A 27502-nucleotide genomic window follows, 5' to 3' on the forward strand; every position below is an offset into this window, starting at 1 on the left:
ATATTTGAAACACTGGGCTCCGAGGACAGGTGGGAAGAGAGGGATCAGGTCTGCGGGCGAGTGTCCATCCCTACACCAGAAAGGCACTTTCCACTCCCAGATCAGAACGTCCCAGTTTGGGAACACCCTGGCGGTCCAGTGGTTAGGACTCCGTGATTTCACTCCTGAGGGCCCAGGTTTGATCCCTGGTCGGTGAACTAAGATCCCACAAGCCGCGCGGCATGGCCAAAAAGAAAAAAAAAGGGAAACAGAAGAAGAACCCCCCAGTTTCAATCCCTCTACATTCCAGAATGTCAAGAGTCCAAGATCTTAAAAGTGCTCCAGATTCTAAGATTCCAACGGTTCTAAAATTTCCAAGATTTTAAGACTTCTGAAGGTTCTGAAAGCTGGAAAGTTTCCGAGGTTCTCGAAGTTCCAAAGGGCTCTACTCCCCACATTCTAAAAGCCACCTCCCCACCCCAAACCCGCTTTGGGCCAACGCGGAATCGAACTTGAGGAACTTGGAAAGAGCACGGCCAGCAACTTTATCTCTTGATTTCTCTCCGGCCAGGGGCTGTGGCCTCCCCTCTTTGGGCGTGGCTATCCCTGAGGGTCAGGGGAGGGGACAGTGTTTTCTGAGTTCTGAGTGTCCTCCTTGACAAGGGGCCGAAGAAGTCCCTGAGCAGACTAAGTCGGACCTTCGTCCTTCTCCATCCCCCTCAGGGCCCCCAGTCCTTCTCTAGGAAAGGTCAGTGTTGTCTGGGGTCCCGGGCCAAAAGTCCCGTCTGCTCACTTATTCTTTTTTTTTTTTTTTAACATCTTTATTGGAGTATAATTGCTTTAAAAAATATGGAACGCTTCACGAATTTGCGCGTCATCCTTGCGCACGGGCCGTGCTAATCGTCTCTGTATCGTTCCAGTTTTAGTATACGTGCTGCCGAAGCGAGCACCGCTCACTTACTCTAAGGCTCTGGGCCCTCAGAACGCTCACAGTCTAGTGGGGGACAACGAGCAAGCAGTACGGAGCCCTGGAAGGACCCTTAGCAGGGCCGTGGCATGGCCAGGCTTCATCCCCGTTGGGGGCCCTGAGCTCCTACCCTGCCTCTTACAGGCTCCCCGCTGCCAGCCGCGCCCAGGTCACGCCACACAGACGCCCGCCTCGGCTTCCCGCGGGCCGGGACCTGCTGCTCCGCCTGCCCGCTCCGGGCCTGGCCCTGCTCACGCTCCGCCGGGTCGCCTACAGCTCAGCTTCGGCTCTGCTTCTGCTGCTCACTGAGCTGGACCCTCCTGGCTGACCCTGATCCTCACGAGACGACCACACCTTCCCTCAGGGAGAGAGGAAAGCCTGCTCAGGCCAGCCCTCACCCCAGTCGGGATCCCTCCCCAGTGGGCCGTGCCGTGGCAGCAGCAGGTGGAGGGGAAGAGACTTGGGGCTGGGACACCAATCCGGAGCCCAAATTTGACTGTATACCCCCCTGGCTGTGAACTCTGAAAACTTCCATTTCCTCCATATCAAGGGAGATTTTCCTTCCTACATCTCAAAGTTACAGAGAAATTGGACCCCTTACCTGTTAGAGGACCCACCACTGCACTCCTCCCCTCCCCAAGGCCCCTCCGTGACCACACAGACTCCCCCTAACCCTGAGTAATCTCCCCCAAGCAGCGGCACAGAAGAGGCAGGGCTGAGGGTCAGGGCCAGAGAGTCAGAGACTGGGTTTTAACACAAGGGCTAATTGTGGGTCCCAGGACAGCCCTGCCTGGCTCCATTCATAAAAACACTATTTTTAGCCCAGGACTGGCTGCCTGCGGTCCCAGTGGGAGTGGCCAGGCCATGTGTCACATCTGAGTGATCATGGACTCACTCTGACCAGGAAACAGGCCCACGGGGACCAGCTGCTGCATCCCAGGGCTGCCACCACATCTGGGAGGAGGTCGATGTTCAGCAGAACTGGAAGTTTAAACCTTCTAACCCGCAAGAGTGTGGGTGTGTGGCGTGGAAGCGAGAATTAACACACCTCGAAAACTTCCTACTGCCAAGTGCTGCTCTGACTGAACGTGTATTAACCTATTTAATCCTTACTATGGGGTAGATACTATTATTATCCCCATTTTATAGATGAGGAAACTGAGGCTGGAGCCATTAATTTAACCTCCTTGAGTCCACATGGTGGTAGTGGGTGGAGCAGGGGGATTTGAAGCCAGACTGTTGAGCTCCAGCATCCATGCTCTTACTGTCCAGTCCCTTGGAATCTGGACCATGGGCACTCTGTCAGCTACTGCCTCTAGGTCTCTCCGATTCAGGCTCCAGAGCCTAGTCCCACTCTTAGCCCACAGAGTTCTCTGGGATCACAGGGAACACCCAGTCTTACCCCGCTTTGGAGGTGAGGGAATTGAGGCCCAGAAAGGAGTCCAAAGTTATGGAGTCAGATGGCTCTAATTCCGAGGCCCAGACAATTTCTACTGAATCATTCTGTGAGACAAGTTCACCTCATAACCTGCCCGACACCTCAGCCTATCCTTGGTTCCAGGACTCAGTACCTGTGCTCTTTCGAGCAGGGAGCCTGGGCTCTGGAAGCAGATTTGAGTCCTGCTCCTGACTTGCTGTGTGACCCTGGGCAAGTCACCTCACGTCTCTGAGCCTCAGCTTCCTCCCCTGTAAAATGGGAGCGATTGGGCTACCTTCCTAAGGCTGTGGGCTGGGTATAAGTTGCCTGAGGTTTCAATAAGTGTGAGTTTGCTTACCCTGGGCTTTTCAAATCATTAAGTAATCTCTCCTGTGAACAAGATGCATGGTGTACACTTGCCCAGGGCTACTTCTGGAAACGGAAGATGGTGGGATTGTAGATACTGTAACCAGCTGTTGGGGAGACATTTGGAGCAAATCATGCCATGCCGACATCTGCCTCGTCCTCAGATTCCCAGCAGAAGAGAATGTGGCAGAAGAGACAGGGGAGACATGGTCTGTCCATCCTCTGAACAAGTTGCCCAGATACGAAAGCAGAACAAGCATTGCAGAGTTCAAGTCCACCTTAGCCACATCCCCTCTAGGTGACCTTGGGTCAGTCTCTGCCTCTCCCAAGGTCTCAGTCTCCCAGATGCAGAGAGAGGCCGGGGCTCTTTCAGGGCCCTGGTTTTCTGTGACATGACCGGAGCAAGCCCCCCTTTCAGGGCCTTGTGTGCTTCACCACCACTACCACACACACACACACACACACACACAGATATCTCACACCCTGCGTCTCTGCTCAGGGGATTTCCACAGCCTAGCTTCTGGGCTCACTCTGGACTTGCCCACGACCCAAGTGAGCAGCTCCCCATGATGGTCTCAGTCCCTGAGTCCCATGGCCTACAAGCTCAGCTCCCCACAGGTGACTTTTTCCAGTGTTGAATCCTAGTTGCAAATCTCCTGGCCAGAGAATCTGAGTGGCCCAAGCGAGATCAAGTGGGCCAGTGAGCTGGGTCATGTGTCATAGGCTAGGGGTGGAGCAGCTGCTCCAAGAACAGGGTGTGGACAAGGAAGAAATCAAAGTATCTCTAATTCAGAAGCAAAACAAATACACCTGGAATGTAAATTCGTTATTTATCTACACGAACTCCTCATTGATCCAGAAAACTATCAGAGGCATCTGGAACTGGGCTTTAAATTACAAAGAAAAAGCTACCCCCATCTCCCAGCTGCCAAAATAAAAGTAAAAAGTTCATGCCCTTAACTCACCTGAGAATCTTCTCATTTGTTGCTTATCAACTCTAACAATACAAACAATTTTAACACACATGGGTTATTGGTTTTCCACTAGAGGGCATCATCATGACCATGCTGTGAAGAAGAAATGTTTTAAAACATAAACATAAAAGCAAAAGAAAAAATTTAAAAACAAACACAGAGATTTAGCATCTTGGGTGACTTTTTGTGGCCCGGCCAAGCAACTGCACAATTTAGGAGTCTATACAAGCATCGTGCATACGATAGTTGAAGCTCACAGTGACAGCCCTTGGGCATCAAGAAAGAGTAAAATTATGTTCCCTCAATGGTTAACACACTGGAGCTGGATTACCCAGGTTCAAATCCTGACTTCCCCCCATCCTAGTTGTTTGACCTTGCCCATGTTTTTTCAGTCTGAGCCTCTGTTTCCTCATCTGCAAAATGAGAACAATACCAACACTGCCTTCTTTGGAGGATTATTGTGAAGCTTTACATTGTGGTGAATGTAAAGCTCTTGGAACAATGGTCAACACTAGCTAATATTAGTACTTTCATTGTATGGTCAGAAATTGTTAATGTGGACATATGTCCCTTGATACTAAATAAATGAAATTTTAAAAGCAAAAAAAAAAAAACCAAATTTATGTTCCCTGACTCCATTTAAGATGGTATATAAATAGGTAACACATTATGAAAGACTTCCATTTAATATAAAAAGGAAGAAAAAACATTTTTTTTTAGTTTTTCACAGAAGGAATAAACCACGTCTGGAAAATGCATTCTTATGGAATAATGCAGTTATAATTGATGTATGACTATATAAGGGTTTACAAGCCAATCCAATGAAAATAATAAATGGAACAATTTTGAAACCAAACTCTATAACTAGCAGCTAGAGTTTCATCATTGTAGGAATAAAGTGCCTTAACAGTGACTTCAGTTGGATGGAGGACCTCAGGGACCTTGCCAAGAGCTTGAAAGCAGATGATTTTCAGGAGCGATGTCCAGTGCCGAACCACTACATAATTTTACCCTCTTGCCTTAGGCGAGACCCTCGTACGTGGTTATAAGGGGGAAAAGGAGACCGTGCAAAACTGTCATGTGTTCAAATTTAAGACTCGGAGGGAAAATCCCTTGGGTCTTTGGGGCAGTGGGTCCCAAAGTGGATCCCCAAAAGTAAGCACATTGAGATCAATTGGAAGCTCATAAAACTTTAGGACATCTGGGGGAGGAATCTTAAACACATTCCCTAAGTGATTCTGATACATGTGGTCCATGGATCACACGCTGAGAAACACTCCTCGTCCCAATTCACAGATGGGGAAGTCAAGGCCCAGAGAGGAAACGAACTAAGACTTGAAGTCACACAGCAAGTCAGAAGCTGAGCTGGCCTCTGGCCTGTCCAGGGCTCCTTTCCACCAGATTCCGCCTACACACGGACTGCCTCCCGGGGCTGCTAAGATTCCAAGGAAACTTGTAACAGGAAAGGAAATGTCAGCTGTGCCTGTTCCGATGTTCAAGCGGCCATCGTGACTCCAGGTTCTGCCAGACACAGCCCTCAGAGTTCGGGCAGCCAAGCTCCATGAGACCGATTTTTCCAGATGGGATTGGGGATGGGATTACAAAAGCCAGCATTTATTTTTATTTCCCCAAGAAAATAAATCGGCAGTTTTGCTCCAAGAAAAGTGATCAGAGGAAGCAGTGTTCCCAGCCAGGAGGAGGTCCTGGACCCTGGCCAGCCCCTCGCAGCCCCCTCCAGTGCTGCCTTAACATCCTGAAGGTGTCTCGCATGGAGTCGGGTCCTTAGACAAAGCGCCTTTTGGGCTTCGGATTCAAGAACCCTCTCCTGTCAACAGTGGTGGCTAAAGGACTCCGGAGGTGGAGGGTTACTTTCTTCCTGGGGACAAAAGGAATTTTCCCCAGCGTCTCCTCTTACACCACCACCACCCACCCCCCCAAAAAATCTAAAAATGGAGGGTGGTGGAATAAAAGCCTGCTGCCAGGTACCACAGTTATGACAGTGGTTTTCAAAAGAGGACAATTTTGCTCTCCTGGGGGTGGGAAGGGACATTTGGCAATAGCTGGCCGCGTTTTTGGTTGTCACAGCTTGGGGGACGAGGGTAACTGGCATCTAGTGGGTGGAGGCCAGAGACGCTGCTAAACATCCCACAACACATAGGACAACCGCCCCTCACCCCTTGCCCAAAATGTCAATAGTGCTGAGGTTGGGAGACCTTGAACTACGCGCAAGTGGCTCAGGATGTTAGAAGTCTGGGTGTGAGTCCAGGTTTGCCTCAAAATGCTGTGTGAGCTTGGGCAAGGCCCTGCCCTCTCTGGGCCTCAGACTCCCATCTGTACAAGGAAGAAGTAGGGAGGCCCCTCTCTGGGGCTCTCACAGTTTTGGTCATTCAGGACTTGGGAGACCAGGAGGCCTGAGACCACGGGTCTGCCTTCGGCAGCTTAGACGTGGCTATGGGAGGATTGAGGGGGGTCTACCCAGCACCCCCCCATGCCTGAGGGGTAGACAATCAGCTCTTCTGAGCCCCTCCCCCAAAGCGCAATATCTGGAACTCCTGCTCCACCAGAAACGGAAAAACCATTATCTGCAGATGACATCACTTTGCAAAAATGCAAGTAGCGGGTGGTTGCCGAGCAGAGCTCCAGGGAAGGGGGGGGTGAAGAAAGGGCTCGGAGCGCGCCAACCACCAGCAGCGCTGGCATCCAGCAACTTCATGCATCTCAGGATAACCCCGGACAAGTTCCTCAACTTCTCTGGACTTCAGTCCTCCCATCTCTACAGTGAGAGACCAGACCTGGGTGTTGCCAGGAGCCCTTCCTGTTGGGAGAGTCCAAGACCCTGTGACTCTTCCAGCTCAAGTCTCAGGAGGCCTCTGGGCTGCAGGTGCACAAGGGAGTCCCCCACACACACAGGAGCCCAGGGCTGGGGCTGGAAGAAGAGGAAAGTGGCCACCCTGCCCAACTGGGCCACACAGAGGCCACGGCGGCCACCCAAGTGTTTGAAAACAGACTCTCTTCCTGCAGGACCGGGCACCGGTCTCACCCACCAACCCAATTTCTTTCTTGGTCTGGAGTTTGGTAGAACATCCTGAACCAGCTGAGTGCTGGAAATAGCAGCCCAGGGGAGCCTGCTGTAATGCATGCATGAGAATGACCCACAATCCAGCATCTTTCCACCTGTGGGTCCCCAGGAGGTGAGGGAGCCGTAAAGAGCAGCTCTGATGAGCAGAGTGGGCTCAGCTACCCTGGAGGAGCCCAGGGACCACAGTCAGGAAGCCTGGGCTCTAGGCCCAGCCATGAGGACAGGGCCTCAGCTTCTTCTTCTAGACAAAGGAGTTTCATCCAGAGAGCCTGGAGGGTCTCTTTCATCTCTGGGATTTGGTGGCTCCAGAACAAGCTCAGGTTGCGACCCCAGGTGGGGCAGAGCTGGGTGTCTTTAGCTGATGACAGTTCCCTTCCTGCTCCCACCCCCATCAAGAACAGAATCACCGGACTTCCCTGGTGGCGCAGTGGTTGCGAGCCCGCCTGCCGATGCAGGGGACACGGGTTCGTGCCCCGGTCCGGGAAGATCCCACATGCCGCGGAGCGGCTGGGCCCGTGAGCCATGGCCACTGAGCCTGCGCATCCGGAGCCTGTGCTCCGCAACAGGAGAGGCCACAACAGTGAGAGGCCCGCATACCGCAAAAAAAAAAAAAAAAAAAAGAAACAGAAAATAACAAGTGCTGGTGAGGATGTGGAGAATTTGGAAACTTTGTGCACTACTAAATGGGAATGTAAAACGGTACAGCCACTATGGAAAACAGTACGGTAGTTCCTCAAAAAATTCAAAATAGAATTACCGTATGATCCAGCAATCCCACCTCTGGGTATATATCCCAAAGAATTGAAAGCAATTTCACAGAGAAATATTTGTACACCCATGTTCATAGCAGCATTATTCACGGTAGCCAAAACGTGGAAGCATCCCAAGCGTCCATTCGTAGATGAACAAATAAGCAAAATGTGGTGTATACATACAATGGAATATTACTCAGTCTTAAGAGGAAGGAAATTCGGACATGCATGGATGGACCTTGAAGACAACATGGTAAGTGAAATAAACCAGTCACAAGAAGACAAATCCTGTATGATTCCGCTTACATGGGGTGCCTAGAACAGGTAAAGTCACAGAGACAGAAAGCAGAGTGATGGCTGTCAGGGGAAGAGGGAGTGGGAAATGGAGAGAAGTTGCTTAACGGGCACAGAATTTCATTTTTGCAAGATGAAAAATTTCTGGAGATTCATTGCACAACGATGTGAATATACTTAGCATTACTGAACTGTTCGCTTAGAAATGGTTGATGGTAGAAAAAAGAAACAAACTTATCAAAGTATATATTTTAAATATGTGGGGTTTAGTGTGTGTTTACCACACCTCAATAAAGCTCTTTGAAAAAAAAAGTCCCTTCACTAAACTCTCCTCATGAAAACTGTTGGTTCCCATACTGGTCTGTACATTAGACTTTTCTGGGATCTTTAAAAAATTCCAAAGCCCAGGTCAACACCCCAGACCAATTAAATCACACCCCCTTCGGGTAGGACTCGAGCACCAGAGTTTTGGTGCCTCCCTGATGATTCCAATGTGCACACGAGTTTGAGACCCACCGAATAAACCCTTGGATTGGGCCACGTGTTTCCTGCGAGGAGTCTGCACAGTTAGCTGACTCTCAGGCTTACTGTGAGGATTGAAAGGAATAGCGGATGCAAAGCATTTAGCGCAGCTCCTGGTACTCAGTGCTCTATGACATGTACTGAAAATCTCGTTGGCTTTATCATTATTATTTCTCCGGGACTCCAGGTTGCCGTGGGTCTCCGAGAAGCTGCAGAGGAGGCGAGAGGGGTGGGTATCAAGACAAACCCAAGTCTTGGCAGGTGGGAGGGGTCCCGGCTAAGACAGAGGAAGGTGGGGATTCTGTGCTGGCTGGGGGGCTTCTGTGAGGAGCCCAGGCCAGGAGGATGGCAGACCTCCCATGGTGCCAGGAGGCACCTGCCTCCAGGGGCTGCTGCTGCCAGGCAGCTGGCACAGCTCAGAAGCTCCGGAAAACACTGCGGTCAGGGGTCACCCAGGGCCAATGGGAGAGTTGGTCCAGGAAACAGCATGGCCTGCAACCAACAGACTTTTAGCTGATCTTCTAATTTTTCAGGGGTCCTCAACCACTCTTAGCAGCCTCAGCAGCCTTGAGGTAACTACTGACCACCGCCAAGTGTCTGCCCTGGTGTCCACTCACCTTGCTGGGCTGGGCATGGAGGGCGAGGGAGAGCAGTCCTCCCTTGGTCGCTGCATGGGAACTGCGAGATGTCGAAGGGCCGTCGCGTTGGGGCTGCCTAAAGAGGGGCATCTCTCCTGCCCAGGAAAGCGCTTTGGATGAAGAGGTGCTGGCCCAGCCTGTGTTTTCTCCCCAGGCCATCCATCCGTCTAGCCATGCAACCATCCAGCCCACAAGCACTTCCTGAGCACCCACTGTGTGCCTAGCTGGGGCCCTGACATCCGATGGTGAGCAGGACCTTGAGCCTGGCTGGGGGAACAGGGGGCGGGAGGAAGGAGAGGGTCCCATGGCAGAGCAGCCCACAGCAGACAGACAAGGGCTCAGATCCTAGCTCTGCTCTGTATCTGCTGCGAGTCTGGGGGAAGGTCGGTCCACCTCTGGAGCCTCGGTTTTGTCTTCTGCAAAAGGGTGACAGACCCATCCTCACGGGGTTGCTGATGAAGGAAATGGGACGCAATGACACGAGGGTCCCTGTTTGGCACCGTTTGAAGCTCTTTCCCCAGGAGGGGAGGGCAGTCCCCTGAGCCCCGACCCTAGCCCAGGCCTCTTACCTGCTGCAGGGCTGCTGGGGGTGGCAGCTTTCTCGGGACAGGAACCAGACCCAGTGGACCCCCAAAGCCACAAATCCACACCAGGAAGCCCTCCTCCAGAGCCTGGAACCCGGGAGCCTGGGTGCCTGGGTCCCCCTCCAGCTGCCATGCTGGGGGCCTGTGGGCAACCTCTTCCCTATCTGTCCCTCAGGGCATCATAAGCCCACCCAGCACTGATATTCCAGGGAAAGGGAAAGACTTCACAGTCCCTTTGTGCAGGTGGGAAAGCAGAGGCCTAGGAAGGACAAGGATCTATTCAAGGAAACATGAATCTACATCAGAGTCAGAACTAGAAGCCAGATCTCCTGGCTCTAAATCCCTAGCACCTCTCCACACTCTCCTCCAGAGGGGTCTGTGCCCTGCGATGGGCAGGGTACCAGGAAGTCCAGTTAGAAGATTCAGCTCCCTCTTTAAGGGACTCCCCAACGAAGCCTCAACTCCAATTATGCAACCAGACTTCCCCTCCAAATATCCTCCAAGCAGCCCCCCCTCTAGACAAGTCCCTCCTGTGCTCAAGCACCTTCCATGGCTCCCTATCACCCCACAGAACACCTAGCATAAGGTCCCAATCTACCTCCCCAGGCTGATCTCCCTGTGTTCCCCCACCTTTGCCTTACATTCTGGTCACCACACAGTAACCACTGGCCCATAGTAACCCAGGCCTTTGCTGATTCTGGTCCCTCCTCCTAGAACACCTTTGCTTGCCTCCTTCCTTTAAGGCCAACCAAATGTCACGTGCTCTAGGAAACTTTCCTTCTCCCCAAATCGGACACAGCCGCTTCTCCTCTGGGCTACCAGAAGACTCCCTCAGGTTGGCTCTGGGTAACTCAAGTGCCCATCTGTCTCCTCCAGGAGATGGGGAGGTAGCTGGGAGCAGACTCCAAGTCACACCCACCTCTTGTCATCTTCCCATCCTCAGCCCCAAGCATTAAAAGAGGAAGGGCTAAGTGATTCCTGGTTCCCTGGGCCCACACCAGGACAAACAGACAGGGACGCTTCCGTGCCCGTTGGAGACCCAATTCCAGGTGGGAGGTGGCTGGCTTCTGGGCCTGGCGCCTGGACACAGCCATTGACCCCACCTCCAGTGGCTGTTTTGGTTTTCCTTCTCCCTAGGCAAAGGCTGCAGGGGCTGTTCTGAGCCACAGCTGGTTTTTATTGCATCAAGGCTCAAAAAAGGCCTGGGCATATTTTTAGAGAGAAGGGGAAAAAAGAATATTTTCTTCCCTGACCCAAGATGGGTGCTTGCTCCAATTTTCCATCTGCTCTGCCTTCTGGGTGGAGCTGGCGGGGAAGTTTCTCTGAAGGAGGATTCTGCAGGACAGTGGTTTATGAGCTCATAGACATGGCAGCACTCACGCACACATGCGCACAGCCTTGAGCCCGTGATGTGGAGAGAGGGAAGCCATGCCTCAGACGAAGGACAGTAGCGGAGCAAGAGAGACCCAAAATCCCACTGAAGGAAGGTGACTGAATTGTGGCTGAACCAGGGGTCCCCGCGCTTACACCCCAGAGCCTGGGGTGCGCAGCATTCCCACTGGGCTGCCTGGATCCATAGGAACTGGGACCAGAATGAAGGATGTGTTGATGCATCTTTCAATGGCTGGTTTTCAATTATCTGAAGATACTGTCAGGATGAACGAAATACAAACCATTTCAAAGCATCGCTGAACTCATAGAGCTTTTGTTGAAATGCATTTTCTCAATCAAAAGATGCTAAATGGGCTTCCCTGGTGGTGCAGTGGTTGAGAGTCCGCCTGCCGATGCAGGCGACACGGGTTCGTGCCCCGGTCCGGGAAGATCCCACATGCCGCAGAGCGGCTGGGCCCGTGAGCCATGGCCGCTGAGCCTGCGCGTCCGGAGCCTGTGCTCCACAACGGGAGAGGCCACAACAGTGAGAGGCCCGCGTACCGCAAAAAAAAGAAAGAAAAAAAAAAGATGCTAAATGCACCGGAGTTCTGCTGGTGTATGTGTGTGTTTGATGTGTGTGAATATGGTCTATGTGTGTGACATGCGTGGTGGAGTGTGTGTATGTGTGCTGTGTATGTGCTGTTTGTATGTTCATGTGTAGTGTGTATATTTGTGGTATGGTTTGTGTGGTGTGTGTGTGATGTGTTTGATGTGTGCTGTATAGGGAGGGGAGGTGTGTGTGTGATGTGTGTGTTTGATACATTTTGTGTGTATTGTGTGTATTTGATGCTGTGATCAGGCCAGAAGCACATCTGGAAGGGGGACTATGCTGGGGAGGGGTTCCCCTGGCACACTTTTCAAAATGACACCTTTTCGAGATCTTTCCAGGGCAATTTGTTAGGGAAAGCACAACACACAGAGGAAGCAACTGAAAGGAAAGGGGCGAGGTTACGAACTTACTCCCCACCTAACATCCGAACTAAACTCTGCCCCTGGTGACACCCAATCCTAAAACCCCCAGTCCAAAGAGATGGAGGCAATACAGCTCAAGTTCAGAGAAGCCTGCAGCCCAGTGTTACCCAGAGAGTAGGAGCCGGAGCCCAGCCTCCTACCTCCTCCCCACAGTGGGCTGGCCTTCAGTTCCAGAGCCAACAAGCAAAGCCCACAGCGGTCCCGGCAACTGTGCCCAGAGCAGGCACTCAGGGAGCTGGGCTCTCTACAAACATGGCCTCGTTTCCCTCTCACACCCACCCATCAAAGGAGCATGATTACCCCATTTTATCAGAGGAGGAAACAGGCTCAGGGGGAAACAGAAGTAAAGGCAGGCCCCTGGCAGCCAGGAGGAGAGAGGAAGTCCCTGGAGACAGGAAGGCAGGCTCTTGACTTTGGGGATCAGGCAGGGGAATCAGGAGCGACTTGCACACTTGTGAGCTTTTAGCTCCATGAGAGCCACAGCCTCTTCTTTCATGTCTGCAGAGGTGTAGGCCCAGAATTGGCGCCAGGAGTGGGTGGACATTGGATGGGCCTTTCCCCGACCACCTCTCCATCCTTCTCTGGCAGCTCAGCCAGGCCAGGCACCCTCATACCCATGTAGCCCCTCTATCCCCAGGCAGCAAGAACTGCTAGAGACTCACCCCCTACTTCTTAGAAACTGACGCAGCCCAGCTGGGGCCGAAGGGAGCTGGGCTCTTCTGGCTGAAAGTCCCAGATTCGAGGCCTTCCCAGCCTAGAGGCCTTGGGCAAGTCCTCCTCCCTCCCTGAGCCTCAGTTTCCTCGTCTGTAAAATGGGGATAACAACGGCTGCCTCCTGGGGTGGTTGGGGACCGCATGTGGGTATGTGAAGCGCTTGACAGAGGCCAGGCACAGGGAGATGCTTGACGGACATGTGTCCTGTCCCCATCCCCGGCTGCCCTGGTCAGAACGACTTATAGCGGGGCTTGACCAGTCCAAAGGTCCCTCCCCTCCTGGCCCCAGGAGAAGCTGCAGAAGAAAGAGAAACAGCAGTTCTTGGAAAGCCACCATGGAGTCCTCCCTGGATCAGGCGGGCCGGTTATCAAGATGCCACTGGGCGGCCACACCAACCACCGGGCCTGGAGTGGCCCTCTGTGACCTCCTGGCTGCCTCGCTCTGAGCTCCATGGTCCTGTTCTCCACTCTGTGTCTACCCCTACACCGGCCGCCGCCATCAGACATCTCACTTGACCCTCCTCTGCTCCATTGGCATAAAGTCCTTTATGCCACCCAGCATTCCAGGCCCTCTCGGTCTGGCCAGCACCCACTATTCTCTCTCCTGCACCTCTTCACCTTGCACCCCTCACACTAGCTACAGCCAGTCCCACATGGCCACCTGGTTTTGTTACCTGTGGGAAGAGCTTAGTCCAGGCCTGGCCCACAGGGGACTGCTTAGCAAGACGTGATCCAGAGTCGGCAGAGACACCAGGCTTATGTCCCCCCAGGATTCTGTGCTTGAGACGTCATTGCTCTCCTCTGGCAATTTCTGACTCACACTTAAAGACCCCCCTTAGTCTTCACCTCCTCCAGGAAGCCTTCCTTGATGCCCACCCCTCCAGGCCAGTGTAGGTGCCTTCTTCCCAAGTAGAGCTGCCTGGTGGCCCCCAATCCTCCTATCACTGCCGTCCTGTCTAGGTAACTTCGGTCCCCACCCAGCAGCCTGGCATGTCCTCCCCCCAGTCCCCATGGATTTCGGTAGGTCTTATGTCAATTCATCGGTCCTTGCTCTCAGCGCTACGGCTGCCCTCTATCCCAGCTGCAGGCACCTTACTCCCACTTTATCCCAAGGCCTTGCAGTGCAGAGTCAATTTGGAAAACAGAGTTTACGGATGTTTTGGAGACAGCAGAGAGCAATTCCAGTGCTGAGAACAAAACAACATTCAGTCGACATTCAGAGGCAGGCAGCGTAATTCTCAGGAATTTGTCAACCACCCCTCACCCCAGAGAATGTCTCACCAGCTGGAGGGGGTTGGGGGGGAAACTGACCTCTGGGAGGGTTCTGGCAATTCCTCCCTCTCCCCACTCAGAGCCCCTCCCCCTTTTCCTGTTATGATGAAGAACTCTGTCTGGTTGGCTCCTTGGAGACCCCGGCGGGGCCCCACCTGAGACAGATTCACTCTCTGCCGATGTGCAAAGCATCTGCATCGGTTATTTCACATGGCCATTGCTCTGGGCTGAACTGTGCCTCCCCAAATTCCTATATTGAAGTCCTAACCCCCAGGACCTCAGGATGTGACTGTGTTTGCCGACAGGGCCTTTGAAGAGGTGATGAAGTTAAAATGAGGTCATCAGGGTGGGTCCGAATCCAGTAGTACCAGTGTCCTTATCAGAAGAGGAAATTTAGACCCAGACGCACACAGAGGGAAGACCATGCGAAGACAAGGGGAGAGGGCTGCTGCTGTCTGCAAGCCCAGGAGAAACAACCCTGCTGACACCTTGACCTTGGACTTCTGGCTTCCAGAACTGTGAGAAAACAAATTTTTGTTGGTTAAACTCTCCCAGTCTCTTAGGGCAGCCCAAGGAAGCCGACACAGATGTTTTGATGCCTCTCTCATTGTGCTCTCATCGCCTGTTCATGGGCCTGTCTCCCCTTTCAGACTGTGAATGCCCCAAAAGCACTGGACAGAGCTGACCTGTCCCTCCTGTACCCACCAGACCCTGAGAGGTTTGGAGGGCATTTCCTGGGCGAACACCTCCCGAGATAAACAGAACTATGGTCCACGGGTTCATTCAGTCAGCAAATGCTGGCAAGTGGAGAGGCCGAAAATGCATGTCTCCTCCCTCCTTGGTGCCCACCTGTGGTGCACCCACCTGGCCTCTGTTTCAGCCCTCAACAGCCCTGAGAGAAAGGCTCCCCTCCATTTTACAGATGAGTAAACTGAGGCCCGAGGAAGGCGAGTGACGTGCACAAGGTCATTCATGGAGTCAGAGCCACTAGGCAGGAAAGCCCACGGGGCCCAGGGAGGGTCTGAGACGAGGAGGGCTGGGAGTGGAAGGCTCTGCAGCGTCCCATCCTCTGGAGGGAGAGACAGAGAGGACCTGGGTTTGAATCTCTACTGCTTCTCTTCATTGCTGTGTGTGAGTAAGTTACTGACCTCTCTGAGCCGGGCCTCAGTTTCCACGTCTGTACGACAAGGCTGAGAAAGGGGAGACGGCACTCCTCGTGCTTAGCATGGTGTCCGGCCCACAGAAAGGCCTCAAGAAATGGTGGTGGTGGTGCTCATGAGGACGGGCTTCTGGAATCACCCAGCTGGCCCCGCACCTGGCTCCGCAGGAAGTCTGACAAATACCTTGCCCTAGAAGCTTTTCCTGCCGGTCGGCATGGGGGGCAGACAACCCCTGTTCCCCTGCCTCTGAGCCCTGCCATTCGCCCTCCGCCTGGCCTCAGTGGCCCATTGTTCTCCCTCCAGGCCCAAACCACTCCAGGCCCGCCAGGAACCAGCCGCTAAAAATAGCCCCACCGGAGTGCTGGGGTCCAGCTGCTTATCTCCCTCCGGGGATCAGGAGTTGCCCCCCTCTTCCTGGCCACTACTCTGGGTGAAGTCCAACTTGGCCAGCTCCCAGCTCACCCTCAGGGAGGTCCAAACTCACACCCACAAAATATTTCGTGGAAAATTTGAGGCCGGCTCTAATTCCCAAAGGGCAGAGGCTCAGTGCAGACTTGCAGACTTGGCTTGCGGTGGGCTGGGAGGAAGGGCCTGGAAGAACAGGCAAAGCAAAGAGAAACAGGGAAAGGCATCCAGGTGGCAGGAACAGCAGAAGCAAGGGGGAGGGATGAGGCTGAACAGAACAGTGAGAGGCTCTGGGAAGTCTATTTGGGAGAGCAGGAAGGGAGGCTCAAAGGGAAGCTCAGGCTCAGTTGAGCAGATCCCTGAATGCCAGGCAAGGCTTTCCTGACCTTCAAGGCCACACCTTGCCTGGGGCAGGTGCACTGGATGCCTTCACTTCCAGGGTCTCCTCTGAGTTCTCCTCCCTAAGGGATAGTCACAGCCCTGAGGGAGGAGCAGAGGGCTGGCGAGCACAGAGAGAGGTGCCTTTAGCACACCCCTCCAGGCCTCAGGAAGGGGGTTTCTCACCGGTGACGTATCATTAGGCGGACTCCGGAGGCTCTGCCTGTGGGCTGTGAACGCCAAGCCTGCAGCCATTCAGGCCTTCAACTGTCAGCTTCCGAGAGCCTGCTCTGGGCTGGGCCCCGGGCTGGGTGCTGGGGACCCAGACAGCCACTCAGTTCTAGCCCTGCAGGGGCTCACAGTCCAGGGGAGAAAGGGACAAGTGAAGAGGCAAGTCCAGGATAGGGTCACTGGAGCGCAGTGCTGGGACGGCCCAGAGAAGAGCCCTCCTCCAGACTTGGGAAGTCAGCAAAGTGTTCCTGGAGGACACACCCCCTGAGCTGAGTCTCAAAGGTTGAGGAGGAGATGGCCATGTGAAGAGATGGCGGGAACCGTGTTCCAGGCAGAGGGCAGCGTGTGCAAAGACCCCGGGGTGCAAATGAGTCTACCTGGTGTGTATGCGTGGGCAGGGACAAGGCTGGAGATGGAGTGTGAGGGTAATGAGGCTGGAGAGGTCTTTGGGGGCCAGGTTCTAAACTTTTCTGAGCCCCCCCCCATGGACATAAACATAGTAGTCACCCTGAGGCTGGTGAATGAAATTGTTGGAAAAATGAAAATCAACCTAATTGAGTAGATTAAATCCTATCCTTTAAACTCAGAGTCTGGGAATTGGATCACTGACTATTCAGTAAGGAAGGCCTTGTAGCGCTTGTACGTTGGGAGCTTGATGGATATGCTGTGCTTAACTCAAGCATATCAGTATTATACAGACAGCATCTTCAAAAGTCCTTCCCGGGAGGGCCCAGTCAGACAGACATGGGTTCTAGAAAAGCCCAGCCTGCACTGGTCTGTGGGTGCCTGCAGCCTGGAGCGAAGAGCTTAGTTCTGGTGAAATATACAGAAGGTAGATCATTCTTCCCCACCCTTGACATAAGGCACAGCCCTGTGACTTGTTTTGGCCAATGGGATATTAGCAGACAAGTTTCAAACAGAGACTTAAAATACACTTGCACCTGAAAGAAAAGTTAATACCAATTCTACACAATCTCTTTTGGAAAATAGAAAAGGAGGGAGCACTTCCCAATTTATTTTAGGAAGCTGGTATTAACTTGATACCCAAACCAAACGAAGATAATACAAAGAAAGAAAACTACACACCAATATCCCTCATGTATATGATGCAAAAATCCTTAACAAAACATTAGCAAATAGAACACATCATCATACTTTAAAAATTATACACCATTACCAAATGAAGTTTATACCAGGGATGCAAAGCTGGTTCAATATTTGATTGGTTCAAAAATCAATCAGTGTAACCCACCACATTCACAGGCTAAAGAAGTAGTCATATGATCATATCAATTGATTTTTTAAAAAACCTGTTTAACAAAATTCAACATCCGCTCATGGTAACAATTGTCAAGGGACTTCCCTGGTGGCGCAGTGGTTAGGAATCCACCTGCCAATGCAGGGGACACGGGTTCGAGCCCTGGTCCGGGAAGATCCCACATGCCGAGGAGCAACTAAGCCACAACTTAGCTGTGTGCCACAACTACTGAGCCTGAGCTCTAGAGCCGTGAGCCACAACTACTGAGCCCACGTGCCACAACTACTGAAGCCCGCGCACCTAGAGCCATGCTCCGCAACAAGAGAAGCTACCACAGTGAGAAGCCCGCATACTGCAACGAAGAGTAGCCCCCGCTCGCCGCAACTAGAGAAAGCCCGTGCACAGCAACAAAGACCCGACGCAGCCAAAAATAAATAAATTTATTAAAAAATAAAAAAAATACAGAAGTTCTCCCAATATTATTTTTTTAATCTCAAAAATTAGGAATAGAGGGCAACTTCCTATATAAATAAATTAACTTCCAATATAAATATATATGTACATATAAATATACGCAAATGAACATGCTATATAAATAAAACAGCTTCCTAAATGAATAAATAACACCTGCAAAAAACCTACAGCTGATATCATATTTGTTGGTAAAGACTGAAGTCCAATAAATCAAGAAAGGGAAATAAATGGCATACAGATCAGAAAGGAAAAAATAAAACTGTCCCCATCTGCAGATGACATGATTGTCTATATAGAAAAATTCAAGGTATCTACCAAAAAAACCTCCTAGAACTATTAAGTAAGTTCAGCAAGGTCACAAGTTACAAGATCAAGGTACAAAAATCCATTGTATTTCTATGTGCTAGCTATGAACATGGGGAAACTGAAATATAATATCATTTACAATCACCAAAAAAGAATGAAATACATAGGTGTAAATCTAACAAAACATGTACGGGACTTGTATGCTGAAAACTACAAAATGCTGACAAAAGAAATCAAAGAAGATTTAAATAAATGAAGAGACATACCATGCTCATGGATTGGAATATTCAACATAGCAAAGATACCAGTTCTCCACAGACTGAAATACACGTTTAACACAATTACTATCAAAATCTCAGGAAGACTTTTTGTAGATGAGGCAAGATTATCCTAAAATTTATACAGATAGATAAAGGAACTAGGATAACCTACCACAATTCTGAAAAAGAATAAAGTGGGAAGAATTACTCTACCTGATTTTAAGACATATAGCTACTGTAATCAAGACTATGTGGCATTGATGGAAGGATAGAAACATGAATCAATGAAACAGAATAGAGAATCTAGAAATAGACTCATACGAGTATGGCCAACTGATTTTGACAAAGATGCAAAAGGAATTCAATGATAGGATGGCTATAAAAGAAATTACAGCAAATCTTGGTAAAGATGTGGAGAGATTGGAACCCTCATACACTGCTGGTGAGAACGTACAATGGTAGTCTGGCAGTTCCTCAAAATTTTAAACATAAGAGTTTATGACTCCAAATCTAGGTATATACCCGAGAGAATGGAAGACATATTTCCACACAAAAACTTGTACATGAATGTTCATAGCAACATTATTCATAATAGCCAAAATGTGGAAACAACCCCAATGTCCCTCAGCTGGTGAATAGATAAATAAAATGTGGTATAGTGTGTGATATTTGGAATGTGATATATACAATGGAATATCATCAGGCCATAAAAAAGAATGAAGTACTGATCCATGCTACAAGACAATGAACTTGAAAATATTACGCTAAGTGAGAGAAGCCAGACAGAAAAGACCGCATATTGTATGATTCCGTTTATATAAAATGTCCAGAATAGGCAAATCTGTAGAGACAGAAAGGAGGTTCATGATTGCCCGGGACTGAGTGAGAAGGAGTATGAGGGAGGGAGTGACTCCTAATAGGTGTGGAGATTTTTTAGGGGATGATGAAAATGTTCTAAAATTGATTGTGGTGACGGTTGTACAACTCTGTGAATATACTAAAAACCATTGAGTTGTATACTTTAAATAGGTGAATTGTATATGTGATTATATCCCAATAACGCTGTTATTAAAAAAATAAAAATCAGTGGATGAACGATATTCTTTTCAACAAATGATGCTGGAGCAACTGGACGTCCTTAGGCAAAAAATCAACTTCAACCTAAATCTCACATGTTATACAAGAACTAACTCAAAAGGATCATAGAATTTAAATGTAAAACTACAAAATTTTTAGAAGAAAACGTTGGAGAGAATCTTCAGGACCTAGGGCTTGGTGAAAAGTTCCTAGATATACCACCAAAAGCATGAACCATAAACAAAAAAAACTGGTAACTTGGACTTGATCAAAATCCAAAGCTTTTGCTTTGAAAAACATGCTATTAGGAGAACGAAAAGAAGCTACAGATGGAGCGAAATTATTTGCAAATCACATATCTCACAAAGGATTCATACACAGAACACGTAAAGTGCTCTCAAAACAGTAAAAAAGCAAACATTCTGATTAGAAAATGGGCAAAAGACATCTCACCAGAGGATATACAGGCGGCAATAAGTACGTGAAAAGATGTCCAATATAGTTAGCCATTAGGGAAATGCAAATTAAGGCCTGGATGAGAAAGCATTACATACCTATTAACAGCTAAAATAAAACATAGGGGCAACATTACATGCTGGCAAGGATGCAGAGATCTCTCACAGTCATCTAGTCAGAGGTAGTTTAGCAGCTTCTTAAATATTAAACCTATACTTAAACCATATGACCCAGCAGTGGCACTCCTGGACATTCATCCCAGAGAAATGAAAACTTGTGTGCACACAAAACTCCCTACACGATTGTTCATAGGCACTTTATATGTAATAGTCCCAAATTGGAAACAACCAAAATGTCCCTCAGTAAGTGAATGGTTAAACAAACTACTGTGCTTCCACACCAAGGAACACTACTCAACTCGGCAATAAACAGGATTGAACTATTGACAGACACGAGAGCTCGTGTGGATCTCAAGGGTATTATGGTGAGTGGAAAAGACAATCTCAAAAGGTCACATACTGTGTGATTCCATTTATATAACATTCTTAAAATGACAAAATTATAGAGATGGAGAGCAGATTAGTGGTTGCCAGGAGTTAGGGATGGTGGAAGTGGAGGATGAGTGTGACTATAAAGGGATATTGAGGGAGACCTTTGTGGTGAAATGGTTCTGTATCTTGACTGTGGTCGTGGTCGCATAATCTACACATGTGATAAAATGACACAGAACTATACACACACACAGTACCAATGTCAGATTCTGGTTTCGATATTGTACTATAATTAAGTAAGATGTAATTGTTGGGAGAAACTAGGTGAAGGGCACATGGGACCTCTCTGTACTATCTTTGCACAATTTCCTGTGAGTACATAATTATTTCAAAATTGAAAAACAAAACCCGCTTTCATGTCAGTGAAAACTTGCCCCAGGTAGGTGCTGACCCTTCGCGGGGTGGGGTCGGGGAGAGGCGCATGGAGCAGAGCCGAGCCCAGCCCATAGTGCAGAGCCAAGTCCAGCCCAGCTCCTCCTGGATCAGTTGACTCTAACTGACTTGTTGAAGCATAAGGGAGAATAAATGATTGTTGTTTTAAGCTACCGAGCTTTGGAGCGATTTGGTTTTCAGCATTAGTAAGACAATAGCTGACCAGTACATGCCAGCTTGCCATGTCTCCTCTCCACTGCCCTAAGAGGATGGATGTCTGTCACTGGTGACTGTGGCAGAGACACCTAGTTGTTCCCCAACATCCACTCTACCCTTCTGTTACCCCAAAGTAATAGAACCTCTGGTTTTTATCTGGTCATATGGCTATCTGGATTCAGACTACATGTTCCAGCCTCTCTTGTAATGAAGTGCGGCCCTGTGACCAAGCCCTGACCAATGTGATATAAAGGAAAGCGTCATATGGGAGCCTTCTCTAAGAAGTAATTGACATCCACCTTTTGCCCTCTCTTTCTTACCGCTTCACTCTTCCCACATGCAGAAGTGATGGCTGGAACCCAAGCAGCCATTATGGACATGAAGTGGAAGTTCCAATATGAGGATGGCAAAGCAACCAAGTAGAAGGAATTAGGTTCCTGATGGTCATGGAGATGCCATACTAGCCCTGGTATATATCAATTTCCTTTACGTGAGAGAGGCTACAAACTTCTATCTTATGTTTTCTGTCGCTCACAACAGAACACAATCTTTACTTATACAGTAGCTTCTTACCTGTTTTCATGAGTTTATTTTGTGTAACTACTAACCATGCTAAGGACAACTATATGCCTCCCATCCATTGAATAAGTATTTATTAAGCACTTACTATGTGTCAGGCAATGTAATAATGCTGGGAAAACAGTAAGAAGAGGCACAGACGTGGCCCCTACCCTCAAAGGCTTTATAGTTCAGAGGAAAAGAGAGCAATGAAGTGAACGCATATGTATAAGTCATTACCATCTATAACAAGGGCCATGAAAGAGAGGCACAAGGCACTTTGTGAGCAGGAAGCAGGGCCCTCCTCCAGTCAGGGCTATCAGGGAAGGCTTCTCTGAGGAAGTGACATCTAATCTGCCCTCTAGGGGAAGAGAGGATAGGAATACAGCTTAGTGCTTAAAAGCATGGGCTTGGACCCAGTCAGCCTGAGTTCAAAAACCATCCCCCTCTTGTCAGCATGTAACCTTGAGCAAGGCACAACCTCTCTGTGCCTCAGTTTTCTTGTCTGAGAAATAGGGTTTTATTTAATGAAACACTTATATAGGATTTACAATGTGCTAGGCACTGCTCTAAGTACTTTACAGGTGTTAACCCTTTTAATTCTCATTACAGCTACCTTATGGTACTAGTGCTATTCCTATCCCCAAATACAGATGGGTAAACTGAGGCCCAGAAGGTGAAGCAACTTGCCCCAGGTCACACAAATGAGTGGAAGAGCTGGGAGTTACCTCAAGTGATCTGGCTCCAGAATCCATCCTCAGGACGCTACACTGTAGTGGTTAATAACACTGGCTCTTAACTCATGGGGTTGCTGGGCGCATAAAATAAGAAAGTGTCAGTCAAATACTTAGCACACTGCCTGGCAAATACTAAGTGCTCAATAAATGTTAGCTATTATTATTGTCTTATCATTAGCAAGTACGGGAGGACGGAAAGAGTGTTCTAGGCAGAGGGAAACGCACATACAAAGGCCCTGAGGTGGAAGGGAGCATGGTGCGTTCAAGGACCCGAAAGCAGAGCAGAAGGGCTGTATGCAGAGAGCTCACAGGCTGCTTTTATCCTTCACAACAACCCTATTAGTGGGAACTATGATTACCCCCTCTTTATAAATGAGGACACAGTGGCTCAGAGATTAGGTGACTTGCCTGAGGTCATACAGCAAATAAGCATCTGAGCCTGAACTCAAACCAGGTCTGTCAGCCTCCAAAGCCCACGCTCCAGGTCACTGCTCTCCACTGCCTTGCAATGGCCGGCTCCAGGGATGGGGCCAGTCCTCCTGCAAGAACACTTGAGAGGGAAACGCAAATACAGCCCAAGGTGTCAGAGTCAGAGCACTCCTTGCGGGGACTGCTCTGACCTGGGCTCAGTGTGTGTGTGGCAGAGGCAGGGTGGGGCGTGGACCTTACCTCAAGGGAAGGAGCATAAATAACCAGCAGATCCTTCCTCAGCCCAGCCTGGCTAGAGGATGTGGAGGGCATTGTCCCAAGGGGCGTGAACCCATGGAGACTCAGGGACCAGTGGTCAATAGACTGCTCCATCCAAGCCGGCCCCTCCAGTCTTCTGGGAAAGTGGCTAAACCCTGTTTTTAGAATCCTAACACACACACACACACACCCCCCACATACACCAACACACATGGCCTGAATCCCAGCCCTCACATGCCCCTTCGGAAGGTCCTCAGACAGGAGGAAAACCAGAAGAAAACAACAGGAGAGGGGAGGGGCCTCATCCAAGGCCACTGGAGAACTGGGGACAGATCTGGAGGTAGGGCAGCTGCCTGGCAGAATCCGTGCTATTCAGTTGCCCCTGAAACAGCAGGTAGGACTCTGCTGAGCCCACTGGGGCCTGGGGCCCAACGCCATCCTCTTGGGGCCTTGCCCTCGTTTTGAGTCACCAGCCATCTAGTTAAAAACTGGCTGTGGAGTGGAGGTGGGGCCCCTTCCCCCTGCACAGCTGGTGGGGCTGGGCCTGACCTCACCTCTTGGATCCCTCGGTCGCAGCCCCAGGCCTCCCTCCCTCCCTCCACCCCGACGTGGGCCACCCTCCGTGGCCGACCCTGTGCTGAGGGTTTACACATATTCATTATCTCACTGAGTCCACGAGAGTCCCATGAGGTGGGATTATCATTCCCATTTTATAGATGAGATGACTGAGTGTCGGAAAGGTAAAGCAACTTCTCACACAGCTCTACTGAGAGCTGACATTCAGGACCAGATATCCCCACACACTTAAGCTCCCACCGTTCGTCGACCTTCCTGAGAAAAGCTCTGCCCTCGAGCCAAGGAGAATCTGAGTTAAGAGCCCCCGAACCAAGCCAGCAAATCTCTCAGGCTGCCTGGAGGCGAGGCTGCCTGGGAGTTAGGGCTGGGGTCCCAGTTCCTACTCAGCCACCACATACTTGTCCACTTTGTCTGAACCTTAACCTTCTCACTTGTAAAATGAAAACAATACTCAGAGCCTCTCCAGGCCTGCTGTGAGGCCTGGTGGAGGTGAGGCATGGAATGCCCTTGGTGTGCAGCCACAGCCATCACTCACTTTTTATCTGCAACCTGGCACTGCCCTCTCCCAGCCCCAGCTATGCCTTCACTCCCATCGTGCTGAGCAGGCCCAGATCAGCCCCACGGCTCTTCCTCAACCCCCTCCGCGCCCCCCCCCCACACCCCCTTGTCTCCTCCAACCCAAGGGAGGGGTCCCCCGGCAGCAGGGGGCCCAGGGTACCCCCTTCCCTCCTGCCTGACCCAGCCAGGGAGAGGACAGGCAAAGCCAGATGTTTCACAGATGTTGCAGATTATAAGGAAAACAACAGCACAGGAGCGTCTTCTCTGAGGCCCAGGGTCTGTTGCTTGAGGGCCTGAGAGCACTGAGGGAGAGGCAGGGGCTAAGGGCAGGCTTCGGCAGGAAGAGAGGTGAATCGGAGACTTTCTAGGGTAGGATGTCAGCGGGAGGGATGCAGGGAGGAGACATTAGGCAAAGGGTCCAGGGGGAGCAAGGCAGGGAGGTGGGGGTAGGGGGCTCGGGGGAGTCTGATGGGAGAAGGGAGGAGCGGAGTGGGAGAACTGGGCAAGCCTGTGGGGGGCTGCCTGGGCGGGAAGCCTGCGGGGGCTACTGCTGACCTGCATCCATTGCCCCACCCCACCCCAGGATCCCAACTTCACCAGGGAAGAACTTTAGAACCCCCAAGAGGCTCCCAGGCCCTCCTGAGCTGCCTCAGGAGGTATTAAGCTCCCCATCACAGGAGGGATGCAAGTAGAAACCCAAGAAGGGACCCAAGCACCAGGCAGCAGTTAGATCCAGATGGTCTCTTCCATGCTGGAGAGTCTGGGAGGCCATATCTGCCCCCAGCCAGGCCAAGAGGCCAAGAGCATGAGGGACTTGACTGGTCCATAAAGCAACGGCTGAAGCTGCCACAGGCAGGCCAGTGCTGAATCTCCTCCCACTGGCATCCAACGAAGTGGCATCACTGTGCCCTCTCCCCTTTCCACCCTTCACACCATATTTGCCAGCTGACCCCAACTGCTTGCAGCCAGGCCAAGACTGGGCAGTGGTTCAGGGACAGACTGTTTCTAACTTACTCCCCGGAACAGGCTGGCTTTGTCCTCCAGCAAAACCATTCCTGGAAGGACAGGGATCTGGGGTCTGAGAAGGCTCCCTGTCCACTAATCAGGGTAGAGAATGAGCTTTGCCATCTCCCCGTGACCCTGAAAATGATGTGGCTGACGGCCTCTCGTGTTGGAGGAGCACGTCCCTGTGCCAAGCACTGAGCTAAACTTGCTGCAAACAACCTCACTGAGCCACTGTGACTCTGAGGTAGTTGCCAATATGCCCAATTTATAGATGAGAAAACTGAGGCAGAGAGGCTACAAGGGTTTTTTTTTTTTCAAAGATTTGTAGCTAGTAGTAAGTGGTGAAACCAGGGGCTGAATCCTAGAGCCTGACTCCAGGGCCTGGGCCTTGCACCTTTACACAGTGCTGTTTCCCTACCTCTGCCTCGGTCTTCCCATCTGTGAGTTGGGAAGGGAGCTGGACATGATGACCTCACAGCTCCCAGATCCCACATCGACCAGCCTGGGATTCCCAGATGGAGACCAAGGGGCCTGCTCCTCCCTCACGTATGAAAGAAGAAATGGGGAGCAGTCCAGATAACATACAGGTAAGGGGACTGTGGCCTGAGGCGGCGAGGGCTGGGCCTAAGGCCCCCAGGAGCCCAGGCGGGGGTAGGGCAGGCGGATCAAGGCGCCTTTCCAGGCTGCTCTCCAGCTGTTCAGTGTAGCCAAAGCAGCTTGGAGGCCAAGGGCCCCATGTGTGAGTAATGGAAACCAGGCAGTGGGGCCTTCCGAAATGGGAATTCCATCTGCCTGACTTGGTTCTCCTGGATGGTGGTTTCCATGGTAACTTGGGAATGGGGAGGTGGAGGGCCTGGCCCAAGGCTGAATCCCTGGAACCTAAAGAAAGGGGAAGGTGAGTCTCCTCGATGGCCCAGTGTCTCCTCCAAGCAGAGGATGCCACAGCGAGGCCAGGCGGGCTGGGACCCGGAAATCCCAGGCACTGACGTCAGCTCTGCTGCTACCATTTTGGGGAACAGGAGTTGTGTTGCAGTCCTCTGTGGGCCTTGCTTTTTCCAGCTGTTAGGTCCCCAAATCTCAGGCTTGGACACTTGAGAGGTTCTCTCAGTCTGATCGAGGAGCACATCTCTGTCCCCCGTCCTTCCAGAGTCATTGAGGCACTGGCAGCTCTGCCGTGAGAAAGCCCTTCACCATTTACAAAGCCAAACAGGGCTCAATGGCCAGGTCCACTGGCAGGCCCTTGGTGCCTGGAAGAAGACCCAGCCCCACTCCTGGAGAAGCTCACATGCTGGTGCTAGGGGAAAAGGCTGTAACACCTATTAAGCACCTACTGTATGCCTGGCCCCAGAGACCACCGTTTCTGATGCTCTCCTTCTACAGGGGGGAACCTGGGGCTGGCCTTGCTCAGGGAGACCAGCAAGGGAAGGCAGGGAGGAGCGTGGCTGCACAGCCCCGTATGCTTTGCATCTCCAAGTCCCGGTGGGCAGACCTGAACCCAAGACCCCACGCAGGCAACAAGCTCCAAGGAGATGGGGCCCAGCCCCTCCTGCACCCACTCGGTCTGCCTTCATCTAAGTCAGCCCAGCTGAGCCAGTCCCCGCCCCAGGCCACACCCTGGTCCCTGCCTCCGGACCCTGGCAGGTGGAACGTGTGGGCATCAGGGGCAGCTTGGCCGGGCTCTCTTCTACCCCTCTAAGTGAGAGGGTCCAGGGCCTCCTCTGAACTGTGGCTTCGAACAAGGCCTTTCCTAAATTTGTATCTCCTGTTAGGCACAGAGGGGGAAGTCTCCCCCAGGGCCACAGAGGGACTCTCTGGGAACCCTACCCCCCAGCCCGACCTCCCCAGCTCTTCCTCTGTCCTAAAGGCCTCCATGAGCCTGCCTGCCTGCAGCTGCCAACCTGCCTGAGATTCTGGCCCCATCCACCTCCACCAATCATCCCTGTGCTACCTGAAAGTTCCACTAGAATCTCAGGGTGTGGCAGGGCAGGGAAGTGAAGGAACTTGCTGAAGGTCACGGAGCCAGTTAGCAGCCCAGCTAGGACTCCATCCAGTAGCTGGTAGAGGACGACAATCCAGAGAGCAGGCTTTGCAGCCAGGTGGGCTTAGGCTGAACCCTGTCCCTGCCACTTGCCGGCTGTGTGACCTTGGACAAGTCACCTTACCTGCCTGGGCTTCACCCGCCTCATGTGTAAAACGGGGATAACCCCCACCTCCCAGGCTCGCAGTGAAGATGAGATGGTAAGTAGAACAAGCCTGGCAGAGCACCTGGCACAGAGG

At 51.2% G+C, this 27502-nt stretch overlaps 1 non-coding gene across 1 annotated transcript; it reads right to left on the minus strand.

Moving 5' to 3' along the window:
• Nucleotides 1-822: 822 nt before the first annotated feature.
• LOC113620275 (U6 spliceosomal RNA) lies at nt 823-929 on the minus strand. Its single transcript, XR_003432724.1, has one exon. It is a non-coding gene; the product is annotated as a U6 spliceosomal RNA (small nuclear RNA).
• Between the last annotated feature and the right edge of the window lie 26573 nt (nt 930-27502).

Source organism: Aethalodelphis obliquidens, unplaced genomic scaffold (assembly GCF_003676395.1).
Source record: "Aethalodelphis obliquidens isolate GAN/ISIS:26980383/991018 unplaced genomic scaffold, ASM367639v1 scaffold7, whole genome shotgun sequence".
Lineage (NCBI taxonomy): Eukaryota > Metazoa > Chordata > Mammalia > Artiodactyla > Delphinidae > Aethalodelphis > Aethalodelphis obliquidens.